Raw genomic sequence first — 15,108 nt, forward strand, 5'->3', positions numbered from 1 at the left:
TGCTCAACATGGTAGGTTTCACGAATGGGCAGAAAATGAGCAGACTTAGTCAAACGATCCACTATTACCCAAATGCTATCATGTTTGCTTGTTGTCAAAGGTAACTTGGTAATAAAGTCCATTGCTATACCTTCCCACTTCCATGTAGGAATTTCTGGTTGTTCGAGCAAACCAGAGGGGCGTTGGTGTTCAGCTTTAACTTTAGAACAAGTCAGGCACTTAGCTACGAACACAGCAATATCCTTTTTCATGCCAGGCCACCAATAAGTAATGCGCAAATCCTTGTACATCTTATCAGCGCCAGGATGAATAGAATATCGAGATTTGTGCGCTTCACAAAGGATATCAGCGCGAAGATTCTCATCACAAGGGATCCAGATGCGATTGAGATAGCAGAGAATTCCACTCAGATTAGGGACAAAATGCGCTTCCGCGCCACACGCTAACTCGGCGCGAAGGTTGCCATTGCTGATGGATGCGCGCTGCGAGTCGCGAATGCGCGATTCAAGATCGTTTAGGATCGGCGCGAAATGAAGCTGGGTGCGCGGCAAGATATAGTTAAGCTGGCTGGGTTTACGGCTGAGCGCATCAGCTACCACATTAGCTTTACCAGGATGATACCGGATCTCACAATCGTAATCGCTGATGAGTTCGTTCCATCGGCGTTGTCTCATGTTAAGTTCCTTTTGATCAAAGATATGCTGCAGGCTTTTATGGTCAGTGTAGAGGATACACTTAGTACCATAAAGGTAGTGTCTCCAGATTTTCAAGGCAAATACAACTGCACCAAGTTCGAGATCGTGAGTTGTATAATTCTTTTCATGAACCTTAAGTTGCCTCGATGCGTAAGCGATAACCTTGCCTCGTTGCATAAGAACACAACCGAGACCTTGGTTGGAGGCATCGCAGTACACGACAAAATCATCATTACCCTCAGGTAGCGCTAGAACAGGAGCTTCACACAACAACCGCTTGAGCGTTAGAAAGGCTTCTTCTTGCTTCGAGCCCCAAATATACGGCTTACCTTTGTGCGTTAGAGCTGTTAAAGGCCAAGCGATCTTTGAAAAATTCGAAATAAAACGCCGGTAGTAACCAGCTAAGCCCAAGAAGGAACGGATTTCGGTTGGAGTAGATGGCGTAATCCAGTTCTTGATTGCTTCAATTTTGGATGGGTCAACATGAATACCCATCTTGTTCACAATATGGCCAAGAAACTGTACTTCATCCGACCAGAAATCACACTTGGAGAGTTTGGCAAAGAGTTGCTCGGCTCTAAGCTTTTGCAATACCAATCGGAGATGTTGCTCATGCTCGGCCTTGGTCTTAGAATACACCAGAACATCATCAATAAACACAATCACAAAACGGTCCAAGAAAGGCCTACACACCCGATTCATTAGATCCATGAAAACGGCGGGTGCGTTGGTTAAACCGAAGGACATGACCAAGAATTCAAAATGGCCATAACGAGTACGAAAAGCAGTCTTGGGAACATCTTCATCACGAACACGCAACTGGTGATAGCCAGAACGGAGATCGATCTTGGAGAAACAAGAGGCACCTTGGAGTTGATCGAAGAGGTCGTCTATACGCGGTAAGGGATACCGGTTCTTAATGGTGAGTTTGTTCAACTCGCGGTAGTCAATACACATGCGAAACGATCCATCTTTCTTTTTAACGAACAACACCGGAGCACCCCAGGGCGAAGAGCTAGGGCGGATGAATCCTTTAGCTGTCAACTCTTGAAGTTGGCTTGCCAATTCTTGCATTTCAGCGGGTGCAAGACGATAAGGAGATTTAGCTACGGGGGAAGCACCAGGGACAAGATCAATACGAAACTCGACTTCACGAGCGGGAGGGATACCAGGAAGATCATCAGGAAAAACTTCAGGGAAGTCACGCACAACAGGGATAGCGCGAAGTTTCTTCTTTTCTCCATCAGGTTTAACCACATGGGCTAAAAATGCAACACATTTCTTCCGCATGAGTTTCCGGGCTTCAGCGCAAGACATAAGCTTAAGACCGCGGGAGGGTTTCTCGCCAAAGATATGAAGATCACCATCTTCACGAGGAATGCGAATCAACTTCTTAGCGCAAATAACTTCGGCGCGATTATGCGAGAGCCAATCCATACCAATAATAACATCAAAACTTCCAAGAGGCATAGGAATGAGGTCAATTAGAAAATCGTTTTCGTTAAGGTTAAGCGTGCAATTTTTAATCACAGCGTTTATTAAAATAGTTTCACCATTAGCCAATTCAACTGAAAAATCTTCTTTTAAATCGCTGCGCGGTCGCGCAAGCTTCTGCTCGAAGGCGCGAGAAATAAAACTTCTATCGGCGCCAGTATCAAAAAGTACAGATGCATAGTGACCGTTAAGTAAAAATGTACCATTAACTACGTCATTATTTGCTTGCGCTTGGTGCGCTGTTATGTTAAAGGCTCGGCCTCGCGCCGCTTGGTTCGAAATTTGGTTCACCGGATTCGCTTGAGTAATCTGGACTTGTAGCCTCGGGCACGCGTTCCGGAAATGACTGGGATCACCGCAGTTATAGCACGACCTGGGTCGTGGATTCTGGTAAGTTGGTTGTGGGTTATGTGGGTAGGCTGGTGGTGTTTGCACAATTGGATTGGTGGGAGGGACTCTACAGTACTCAGTAGTGTGACCAGCGCGGCCACATCGGTTACATTGTCGACACGGGGTTTGAGGTGGGTGATGAAGTCTACAGGTTGGGCAGAAGGGTTGGTTTCCTGTGTAAGGTTTCTTAGTTGGCGGGGCAGGAAGTGCTGGAGTGGTTAAGGCATAGTTGTGGACTGCAGGAGGTGCTGGGTAGGTTGACAGTGGGTTAGGCGCGTAAACTGGGGATTGATAAATGGGTTGCTGGACAATGGGAGGGTTGGTAAGCGCATAGGCTCTGCGCTTGCGTTTGGGGTTATTATGGTGTGAGGGTTCTGGTTTGGTTTTTGATGGTTCAGGGACAGTCTTGGTGGGTTTGGTCTTCTCAGCTCCCCGCAGGAACAGGGTTCCTGCTCTGACATGGTTGTCGCTGAGCACAGCGGCCAACTCGATGGCGTCAGAGAGGGTTGCTGGGTTTCTGGCCCATACGGAGTCTTGAATTTCCATGGGGAGACCCCCAAGGAACTTCTCGATGGCTCGGCGGGTAGGGGTAACAAGGTGAGGGACCAGTAAGCTTAGCTCGTGGAAGCGCGTCGCGTACTCGCGCGCTTCGCCGCTGTACTGTTTCAAGTTCCAGAATTCTTCTTCCAGGCGCTTGACTTCGTTGGGAGGGCAGAATTCTCGCATTAGGAGATCCTTAAATTCTTCCCAAGGTATGCTAGAAGCAGCTTCTGCGCCACGCGCATGAGCTACTCCATTCCACCATGTAAGCGCCCTAGATTCCAGGACACTTGAGGCATAGAGGGTTCGTCTGTCTGAAGGGCATTGGGTATGGAGGAATGTGTTTTCAATCTTCTCCAGCCACTGGAGCATCACGGTGGCTCCCTCGAGACCTGTGAACTTGGGTGGTTTACCCGCATTGAAGGATTTAATGTTGTAGCTGGAGGTATTAGCATTGTTTTGGTTTAAGGCTTGGGCTATTGCGGCGGCCATTTCCTGGGAACGTTGCTGTCTACGCATGCGCGAGGCTTCTCTTCTCTGAAATCGGCGAGATAGCGGAGGCATTCTATAAAAGTTTTAAATTTTAGTTAATATCTTGGTTTTAGCGCAAAGTTTTAATCTTATAAAGCTTGGTTTCACGGAGTTAGATGCTGTCAAAAGTTAAAGTAAAATAAATGACCCTAATTGCAGACTTAATAAAGGTAACAAATTCGAATCAAGAATCGACAATTCATGTATCACCATGACTTTCCGAATTCCCAATTTAAAATATACGAGCAAACGAGTATTGGAGATTGACGATTCATGTATCACCATGACTTTTCAATCTTCAATATAAAATATACAAGAAAATGAGTATTGGAGGTTGACAATTCATGTATCACCATGACTTTTCAAGTCTCCAACCTCAGAACATAATCGTAAATGGAAATTGAAAATCAACTATTCATGTATCACCATGACTTTTCGGATTTTCAATCCCAACAAACGAATATGCAAGAAAAATCAATAAAAATCGAAATTTAGCAAAAATCGAAATATCGTGAAATAAAACATAAAATCATATACTGCACAAGCGCGAGCATATTCATAAATAACGAGTAATTAACAATAAGCGCGCAAACATGAGATTTCTCTCATGCGCGAGAGGGGACTCTTAGGTTTTCTAGGTCGTTACGTCTAACCACCTATCCTAAAGTCAACGAGCTCTGATACCAATCTGTAACACCCCGACCGAAGGCGGATTATACATCGGGGCGCCACATATTGCTTCATTACTCGCGACACTATTGGTGTCAATATTTATTAATACACATTTTATCGCGCACGCGCAGCGGGGAAAATAAAGAATATAAATCAACATAAATCAACATAAATCAATATATTTATAAAGCATAATATTCAAATAACATAAACTTGTCTTGTTACATTTTAAATCTAGGTCCAAAACAAAAGTAAACATCCTATGTGTCCTCAAGCTTCAAAGCAGCTACTGCAAACCTGAACATGTGTTAAAATAAATGTCAAACACTTGCGTGTTGGTGAGAAATCAAGTTTAATAGATAACCATAGATAATCATAGATAATCATAGATAATAATAGTAAATCTGCGCGCAACATATGTTAATCTGGTATCTAACAAGGGTGAATTCAGATTGTGACCAAGCCTTAGATTCATAGCTCATAGTTCAATCCGTACTCCCAATTGAGCACAAAAACAAGAAAACTGTGCAAGTGTAAACAAAAGAGAAAACATAAACGATAGGTTCTCCCGTGTCTACCAATGGATCCATGAGAACTTCGGAATAGGCCGAACAAAGCGGTTAATGATACACACATACAAATAACAGCCAAGTAAATATCCATAACACATGGGATACTGCGCGACTAAAACTTCATATACAGTTTAAGACTCAGTTTTGTACGAACACATGAACATCCCAAAACATTAAAACAAAAAGGGATTAGATACGAGATTACTCACTTGATAAAGATGCGATGTAAGATAATGCAAGAACCAACTCTTAAACAAGCAAAGTTAACCTATAATTAAAGATTATGTTTCAACGATCGGTTTTAGGTCTAGGTAATAAGTTAGTAAATTATTATATATAATATATTACCGGAAAAGCAGGAAGAACAAGGAGGAAGACGGAGGCAAGAGAGGAGGCGGCAGGAGGACAACGGCAGAGAGCAAGAGGGAGGAAGAGATAATAAGTGTAGTGTGTGAAGTGTTAAGAAAATACTACTATTATTTATAGGCAAACCCTAGGGGACATAAACCCTAGAAAAGATCTCCAAAAGTAAAAGAAAAGATAACAGCAAAAAGATTCCAAAAGCAAGATCTCAAAAGATATCAAAAGCAAAAAGTAAAAGATCTCAAAAGATATGGCAGCAGGAAAAGAGGAAAAGCAAAAGGGAAAGCTGTCAGGGAACAGTAAAAAGCATGGGTGGAGACAGAAAAAGGTACAGGTCAAGCATGGCAAAAGCAGATCTCAAAAGATAATGTCAGTCACTTTTTCTACCAACCAATGGGGTTGGTACGCATGCTGCGCCGAAAGTAACTATTCAGACATTAGATAGGTTAGGTCAACAGCTCAGAAGATAAGACAACACAAAAGCAAACGGCTAGATTTAAACAGAACTCAAAGGGTTCAGCGCGAGAAGGCTGAGTGCGCGAGCGCGAAGGCTGGCACAACAATCCTTAGCGCGCTGCGGGAAGAATCACAACTCCTTAGCGCACTGCGAGAACATAAATTCCTAGCGCGCCGCGGGAACTACAAATTCTTAGCGTGCTGCGTGAAGAACTAGAATTCTTAGCGCATCGCGGGAAGAACATACATTCTTAGCGCGCTGCGAGAAGAGTTCTCTTCACGCATTGCAGGAACAAGATGTCTTCGCGCAGGCTTCCTTAGCGCGTGGAGCTGCAGACATCCTTAGGCGGGAAAAACCAAAGGACAAGCAAAGGAGGGTTCAAGGCTTAAGGGTTAAGCAGGAGGGCGGGATGGCGACAAGACAAAGAGGCGGGACGACAAGAAAGGAAGGCGGGACGGCGGAAAGAAAGGGGAAGAGAGAGAGGCGGGAAAGAACAAATAAAAATAAATATATTAAATTTTACTCAGTTAAATTTACAAAGATTAATAATAAACTTTAAATCATAAAAAAAAGAAACGGATCAGAGAAACGGGTACCTGGGTCGGGTCGGATTCGGGCAGTTGTCACACCATACTTGACCCGTTTGTAACATAAAGCATGAACCTTCAAGGCTCAACGTTTAATACTAGATCTATGGTTCATTTTAGACGAGCCACACATGTTTGGAGGTCCATTAGGCTCGTTTTAGCATCAAGTTTACAACTTTACGTTTCATTTACACCCGGTCTATTCTCGTTCTAAGTTTCAAGACTAAACGTTTATAAAAACGTAAACTTTAAGATAAAAAACATACCTTTACGTGCTCATTTGGTCTTTGTTAGCTTGTTTATGGACTCTAAATCTTGTATATGGCTCGTGTAGTAAAGATCTACCAGAAACCAATGTTCGCTCGATCTCGTTTCCCCTCTTTCTCTCTCAGCAGTACGGTGGCTATGTGTGTGTTTGGAGTGTGTAGGCAAATATGGAAGGATAGAATGAGGATTAGGGTTGTAGGATGGTTTAAGGGGTTATTTATATCCCTTAAAGCCCATGGACCTAAGGCCCATTACCCTTTAATCCACTTTAATTAATCCAAGTCTATGACCCTTTCTTTATTTAATACTAATTAATAATTTAGCACCCGACAACTTTACACAACTTTCTTTATTCAACATTTTAGTATTTAGGATGTTACAGACCTAACCCTAATTCGTTAGCGGGGACATAATGAACTAACAAGTAATTCGTAAGGAAGAATAACGAATTAGCTTCGTTCGTTAAGCAATTCGTTAAGAAGTTTGTTATGGGGGAATGACGAATGAACCCTCATTCGTTAGAAGGTCCACTCATTATAAAAGGGTCATTCATTATAAAGACCAATTCGTTATAAGGTCCAATTCGTTATGAGGACCGATTCGTTATAAGGTCCAATTCGTTATAGTAGCAAATTCGTCATGAAGGTTGATTCGTTATAATAGTCAGTTCGTTAGGAAGTATTGAATGGGTTCATTCGTTATGAACCCCATTCGTTAAGGGACTGGGATGAATTAGAAGTTTGAAAGAATGATAGAAAGGCCCCTGAACTTATAATAAAATGGATTAATTACAAAGAAGCCCTCGAACTTTATGAGTTAGCAAATAAATAAAGTTTAGAATTTTAATGAAAAATGTGTTAAGATAGTTAATGGAAATATAATTTTTTCAAGCTGAACTGGCAGCTCGACCCCAGCCAGGGGCTCTGTCCCTTGGACCCTTCTAGGGGTTTCCGCTCCTAGAACCCCGTTGCCAGGTGCGCTGCCCTCGGACCCCCGTTTATTGAGGGTTTTAATTAAACTAGAAAGAACGATAAGAGTAGTGATAGTTAATTGATACGTGTAATTGTTATACAGTTAGTCACGCACAGCTAAAGAAAGGGATAATCATTTATGGTGAACGTAACCACATTCAGGTGAGTTTCTAGCCCCATTTCCTTGTTATGTTTTTGGGGCTGTGTGCATACTCGATGTGAAGTGTGAATACACTTACCTTAAGTGGTAAGTGTATTCTATAAATGATATAAGAGTTAATTATGAATGTTTGTCGGTGCGTGAACGATCTTCGGATATTGCACGTATCGCCAAGAAGAATGATTGCCAAGTAGTTAATAGTGTGTATGAATGCTATGATGTGACTTGATTATTATGTAAATGATGTAATGATAGGAAGTGTGTGATATACAAGTAGAAGTAGAGTGTGATAGAAGTGGTGAGGGGTTAGTAAGAGTGATAGTGGCATGACGATAGTACGTGGTAGGGTGAGCATATATGTGCCTTCGTTATTAAAGTGGCATAACGTGAGTGTGTGGTGGGGCAAGCCTATACGTGCCTCCGTTATTAAGTGGCATAACATGTGCGCGCGGGAGGGAATGCCTCTATGTGCTCCCGTAAAACAAGTGGCTAAGACGTACAAGACAGTTAAGTGGTTAAACGGTAAGGTGAACAGGTCAGACAGTAGACTATGTGTCTTCGGACACGTATGTAATTGCATGAAATGGTTGTATGGTAAGTTGCTTGATTAACTAGAATTCACTCAGCGTAGCTGACTTTTAGTATGCACGCAGGTAAATAGGTTTAAAAGAGCTAGCATGAGGACGACACATGGCATCGATTGAATGGCCGGCATCTAATGATAAAAGAAATGATGTTTTAACACGATGTTTTATGTTATGATTTAAAGACAAGTTTGTAATGTTTTGTAAAGAATGATTGAAGTTTTATTATTCCGCGAAAGTTTTGATTAACTCTGATTATAAAACTGTGTTTATGAGTAAATCCGACGCTAAAGTAGGGCACCGGGACCGAGGCCTTACATGTGTTTATGGGCAAACAGCTATAACCAGACTAGATATATAAACCTGTTTAGTTTAGAGGTTATATTAGTATTAACCATATAATACCGATCTTAGGAATCAGATGAAGGACATGGTACACTAGCTGTTAAACGCATACTATGAAGACTGTATAGCTATAATGTAAGTTTCATGACCTCTCTTTCTTTAAACTGTTTTTAACTGAATACTTGGGGTAAAAGGTGTCTTTACATATATACATACCGGAACGCATGTAAACGCTTTATAATGTGAATTATTTGAGTTGCGCTAACACACGAAAAGTCCCCACAAACACAAGTGATTAACTATGGGCCGGTGGCATGTGAACAGTACAATTGGTTTGACAACCCCAGTTGTTGAGATGGCACATTTGCCAAAGTTCTACTGCAATTTCACATGACCATATATATAGCATACACGCTATGTAGTGTTAGAAATAGCTACTAAGGGCAGGACTTGGCTAGTGGAGGCCACGAGATAGAAACGCATTGTCAATGGTTCACTTGTGGGCTTATTATAATTACATCACGTATATTATAATTATTATGGATGCACTTATTTTATTATGTTTAATACTTGTGAAACTCACCAACTATTCATAGTTGACCATTTTTAATATGCTTTTCAGGTACAACTAAATTGGAATGAGATGCTTGTGTGCTATGTGGTCCAGTTGTGTTCAATACAATTGTAGATTGATACAAGTATACTATTAGAAGATAAAGAGGTTTAAAGAACCGGCTTATGTTATGACATGCCTAGTATGTAACTGAAGTTCAAATAATATAATATGATGTAAATTAATGTGTTAATGTTCTTTATAAACAATGTCATTGACATCATAGGTGTCTATTACATCTCCTTTACGCTTCCGCTACTGCTAGTCGTGGTTTGACATTCAAATACCCGAAATAACCTGAAAATACATGAAACATATGTGAAAATAACCTAAAAAGTGCAACCTCTGATAAACCCAATATATAGCTGAAAAAAACCGCAAATAGGATTTATTTTTCAATACCCAGTAATAGGGTATTCAAATACTCATTTCTATACTTGACCCGAACACGGTGCACACAGTATGGTTTTTAGAGACAATGCCTGGTCCCGGCCCAGGTATTGCGAATACCCGATTTTCCAATACCTGAAAATACCCGAACCCAGTTCGTTGCCCGTAACCGGCTATTAGAAAAACTCGATTTGAGCACCTCTAGCTTGTCCCACTATTTTATGATATCTACTCTATCATAACTACATGATTCTGTCCATCTAAAACACGTGATCTAGTTATACTACAGATTGCATGATCCATGGCCCCGGGTTTAATTTTCAAAGTTCAGATTATGTCAAGTTTGTTATTTTAGGTAGCGCTTGGTATGTAGGAATAAGAGATGAAATGGACTATTATTACAAAGGAATGAAAAAAAAAGTGTTTGATTGATCAAGGGAATGAAATCACCTATTACTTTGTCCACTTCATTTCCTCTAAAACACCACAAATTCATTCAATCCACTCCTTATTTATTTTCTTATTCCATCCCATCTTTCACCCTAATTCACTTCCACTATCATTCGACGACCATTACACTGTCACCGCCACCGACCACCATCGTCCACCATAGTCGACATGTGCCCCCCATCACTCGCCACCGCTAACACCCACCACAGCCACAACCTTTGTCCCCTTCATTACTGCCAACCACTTCCACCGCCACTCTCCACACTACATGCCTCCGCAACCACCATCACTGACCGCCTCCAACTACTGCCACCCACCACCATCACCAACTGCCTCCCACCACCACTACTATCCAATCGCATGTCGCCCAGCACTACCTTCAACCTTTAGCCACCATCACCAACCACCACTGCCCATCATCACTACTGCCACCACCACCAACCATTACCCCCACCCACCACCCGGCCACTATCGCTGCTCACCACAAATTTTATTGTGTTCCTTAATTTTTCTTGCCTACTTAACAATATAAAGTAATAATCTATTTTATTCCTATTACTACATGTAACCAAACAAGACTATGACATAATAATAATCTAAACAACTCAATTCTATCTTGCTATAGCTTTGCAATCAAAGATCTAACATAAAAACATCCAAGATCTAACCTTAAAACATGACCTTTAATCCAAAACATATCTTGAATATTGTTCTTGAACTTAAATCCGATGAAGATTAATGGTAGATCTTGATTCTTGTGTACTTCTTTGACAAATGTTTGGTGAGATCTTAACTCTTGCAATAAGACTCTCAGAGAGATTTGATTTGTGTATATGTAGGTGTAAGAGCATTCCTAATGTGTTCTCCATACCATATTCATTTCTAAATTTTAAAAAAATCATCTAAATAACCACCCCAACCCATTCCCTATCTACAAACTTCATTTATAAATTTTAGTGAAATTGCATAAAAAAAACTCCAAACTTAGAGCATTGCCACAACATTCCATTTCCAACTACCCTTCTATAAAAATATATTAGAAATAGATTTATATTGAAAATGATAATAAGACAAAATAGTTATTAGTTAAAATTATAAATTGAAGAAAGAGAAAAAAAATAAAGATGGAAATGAAGAATGGGTTGGGGGAGGTTTTTAGAATATGATGTATAAATTAAAAAAATTGTGTTTTTTAGTTAAATTTTAAAGATAGAGATGAAGAACCCATTGGAAATACTCTAAATAGTGATGATATGATTTATGAAGCATGTTTCTTAATATTTATGTTGGATTGGATTGAGTCCTAACCAAGCATATTTTTCATAAGCCCGTGCTTATATCCTTTATCAATAACTTAATAAATAATCTTTTTATTTATTGTTGAAATATTGGCCTCATATAATTCAAACTATGCCCAATTGGCAAAATTAAGTCCCCACTATTTAAATGGCAAAATATAACCTCAACTACGCATGTGGGTGCAAAACTAACGAAAACTTAACTAGCCCATTAGTTTGCCTGACGTGGCAGGTGAGTTGTCTTAAAATGAGTGACGAGGATGCTGACGGGGCCGCTGGGCTGTCTAATAATAATAATAATAATAATAATAATAATAATAATAATCAATTAGTTATATACAAACTTAATTAACGCACCTTCGTCCAACTTCATTTCATCTCCGGCGGTCCAACACACCTCCGTCCAACGCCTCCCCACCTTCAAACCCACCACCACCACCACATCCACATCCCCCTCCTAGACTCCTCCTCCGACCCCATATTCTCCAAATTCCTCTCCCTATACTTCAACTCCACCCAATTCTCCGCTGACACCCTCTCCTCCGGCACCGTCGCTGCCCACATCATGAAGATCCAAGACGAAATCTGCCTCCTTCATAAACAACTCTGTTCTGAAGTCCTCTCCCGCCGCGATGACCTCCTCTCCCATCTATCCTCCGTCAAGGACGCTGACGCCTCTCTCTCCGCCGTCTCTACGTCCCTGTCAGCTTTATAATAGACAGATTAAGGGCCACGTCAGCATCCCCGTAAGCCATTTATAAGACAGCTCAGCTTCCATGTCAGACAAACTAACAGGCTGGTTAAGTTTCCGTAAGTTTTGAACCCACATGTGTAGTTGGGATTATATTTTGTCATTTTAGTAGTGAGGACTTATATTTGCCAATGGGCATAGTTTGGATTATATGAGGCTAATTTTCTTTCTTGTTTTATAGTTATTTTAAGGGATGTTACAATAATTTATAAAACATAATTGTTATAAATGATTAATATCTTGGTTAACTAACCTCCTCCAATACACTTAATTTATGGGTTACCTAGATATCTCATTGCCTACCTGATTATGACGTAACATAAGTATTTATTAACTAACCATCATTCAGTGAATATATAGTCTAAAAACTAACTTAATTAAAGCATTTGGTTCACATGTTTAAACCCAAAAAAACACATGAAATTATACATGAAGTAAATACATTTATCAAAAAATCAAAGAAGCTCGTTCCTTCCTTGGTGAATCGCCATGTAAAGTTTACTAACAACTCCAACATAACATGAAAATAAATTGTGATTTGATCAAAAGCAGTACTCTAGACAGTCAAAACCCAAAACATCTGCTTTAAAATGGGTTCTTGTTGATGATGGATGCACCGTATTCATCATATTTTTCCTTGGTAACCCATTGCTGATTCACACAAATTTAAAAATAAAATAAAAACAAGCATGAACTCTAAATTAACAGAAAGCTTATGTTCTTATATTAAAAAAAACAGAAAGCTTATGTTCTTATATTATATTTTCTTCGAACGGCATGTTCTTATATTATATAACCTCCTAAATTTACAATTAAAAAATCATAATATATTTTGACTACCTATATAGGGTGTGTTTGAGATTGCTTATTTAAGTTAAAAAAGACTTTTTGTTAAAAGGACTTATTAACTTATGTGATGGGAAAAGCTAAATTAACCAAAAAGGACACTCTTTTTTTAAAAAGGAGTGTAATGAGTTTTGAACGGTTGAGGGGTGTAATAGACTAATAGGGAAATCAAACATAATAAGTTAATTAGTTACACTTTCCCAACTTATCAAAACCTCCTTACTTTGCCTTGTTGATAAGTTAAAACCCATAAGTCCTTTTGGTTTGCCAAACAGCTTATATAACTTATTAATATTTTGAAAAGTTAATATAGTTATAAGAAGACTCAAATAAGCAAATCCAAACACCACCTCTACAAAGCTTAATTCTTTTAAGCAAAAGTAGTTGGACAGTAGCAAAAGTCAAGTGTTTTGATCCAAACTAGTTCATAACCTTGTTTTGTTCCAAACTCATAACTAAGAGTTTACCTCTTCGAAGCGGCTGAGAGACGCCAGGATAGATCCTCCTATCCAGGCACATTGTTTCCGATCAGCCAGAGTAACCGCTTTGATCTTCATGCCGCTAGGGGCAAGAGCCGTAATTTCCCTGCTCATACGGTCGCCAATACCAGGGAACATGGTTGAACCACCACCGAGCACAATGTCTGTATAAAGACCCTTCCGGATATTAACATCACATTCATGATTGACTCGTAGACAATCTCATGAATACCATCTATTTCCATTCCGATCAAAGAAGGGTTAAACAGAACCTCTGCGCAAGGAATCTCTCTGCTCCAATTTTGATCAATTCTCCGTCGGGTAATGTATAATTCTTTTCAACATCCGAGCTCCTTTGAAGCTCTTGCTGAAAGTCTAGAGCCACATATGCAAGGCTTTCTTTCACGAAACATATAATTTCACGGTCAGCCATGGTGGTGAACATGTAACCTCTTTGAGTAAGTATCTTCATTAGGAAATCTGTAATATCACGCCCTCCAAGATCAACACGACGGATGGCATGACCAAGACTATAACCTTCATAAATTGGGACTACCTGTGTGACGCCATCACCAGATTCATATACGATACCTGTTGTACGACCACTACAATACAAAGTGAGCAGAGGCTGGGAGACAGCCTGCATGGCAAGAACATTGAAGGTCTCAAGCATGATTTCTGCCATCTTTTCTTTATTCTCCTTGGCATTTAACACGGTGTCACTAAGAAGAATGTGATGCTCTTCAAGAGCAACACCAAGTTCGTTATGGAAAGTATGATGCCAAATTGTTTCCATGTCGTCCCAGTTGCGGACGATACCACGCTCAATAGGATATTTCAAATTCAGAAGACCTCTTCTGCACAGGGCTTCCTTTCCCACATAGGCATCCTTATGTCCAATACCTACCATAACAGAAGCGTGATGTGGTCTACCTAAAACAGTAGGAACGACTACCTTAGGTTCGTCGTCACCAGCGATCCCAGCCTGTAGATTTTACCCGAAAAAATAGTTTCAAATGTATTAATCCGCATAAAGTTAGAGATAAGAACCAACCTTTATCGTAGCGGTTCCATTGTCAAAGACCAGGGTCGGGATATCCTCAGAGTCTGCCATTTTTACAAGCTAAACGTCTTCTTTTGGAATCTTTTATGGTTCAAAAGAACTTCAAACTAGGTCCACCACACACATCCAAGTTCAATCAGATTGCAGCTGTAGAAACATACTTGTCAAAATCGACAGAATCTAAGATAAACAAATATATGTAGATCGACCATATAAAGAAATTAAAAATCTGATAGATTATCATTACGTGCAATTTACCAGATCGATCAAATACTCAGACAATACCAGACTCTTTCATAAGTCAAACAGGGATAAACCGAATATCATATTATTATATTATTTTTATTGAGAACCTCCGATATATACGGATCCAAAAAAGTAATATATTCAATTATAAAAAAAACAACTAAAAGATGTTTGACGCTAAGGGTGAATTCAGTGAGGTTAATTTCAATTTCGTGGGTTTATATAGATTGAAAATTTTCAGCCTAATATATAATTAAACAAAATTTCATTTTCAAATGTTTGATCAAATTTGGTGTATTTGGTCCATATAAATTTACATAAAATCTCACTTCATCAAAACTATT

General features: G+C 39.9%; 1 pseudogene; it reads right to left on the reverse strand.

Moving 5' to 3' along the window:
• Nucleotides 1-12,715: 12,715 nt before the first annotated feature.
• Nucleotides 12,716-14,578, reverse strand: LOC143576982 (actin-7-like; annotated as a pseudogene).
• Between the last annotated feature and the right edge of the window lie 530 nt (nt 14,579-15,108).

This window comes from Bidens hawaiensis, unplaced genomic scaffold, assembly GCF_021521415.1.
Source record: "Bidens hawaiensis isolate Kalapana, Puna unplaced genomic scaffold, B.hawaiensis_p1.1 tig00028452_1, whole genome shotgun sequence".
Lineage (NCBI taxonomy): Eukaryota > Viridiplantae > Streptophyta > Magnoliopsida > Asterales > Asteraceae > Bidens > Bidens hawaiensis.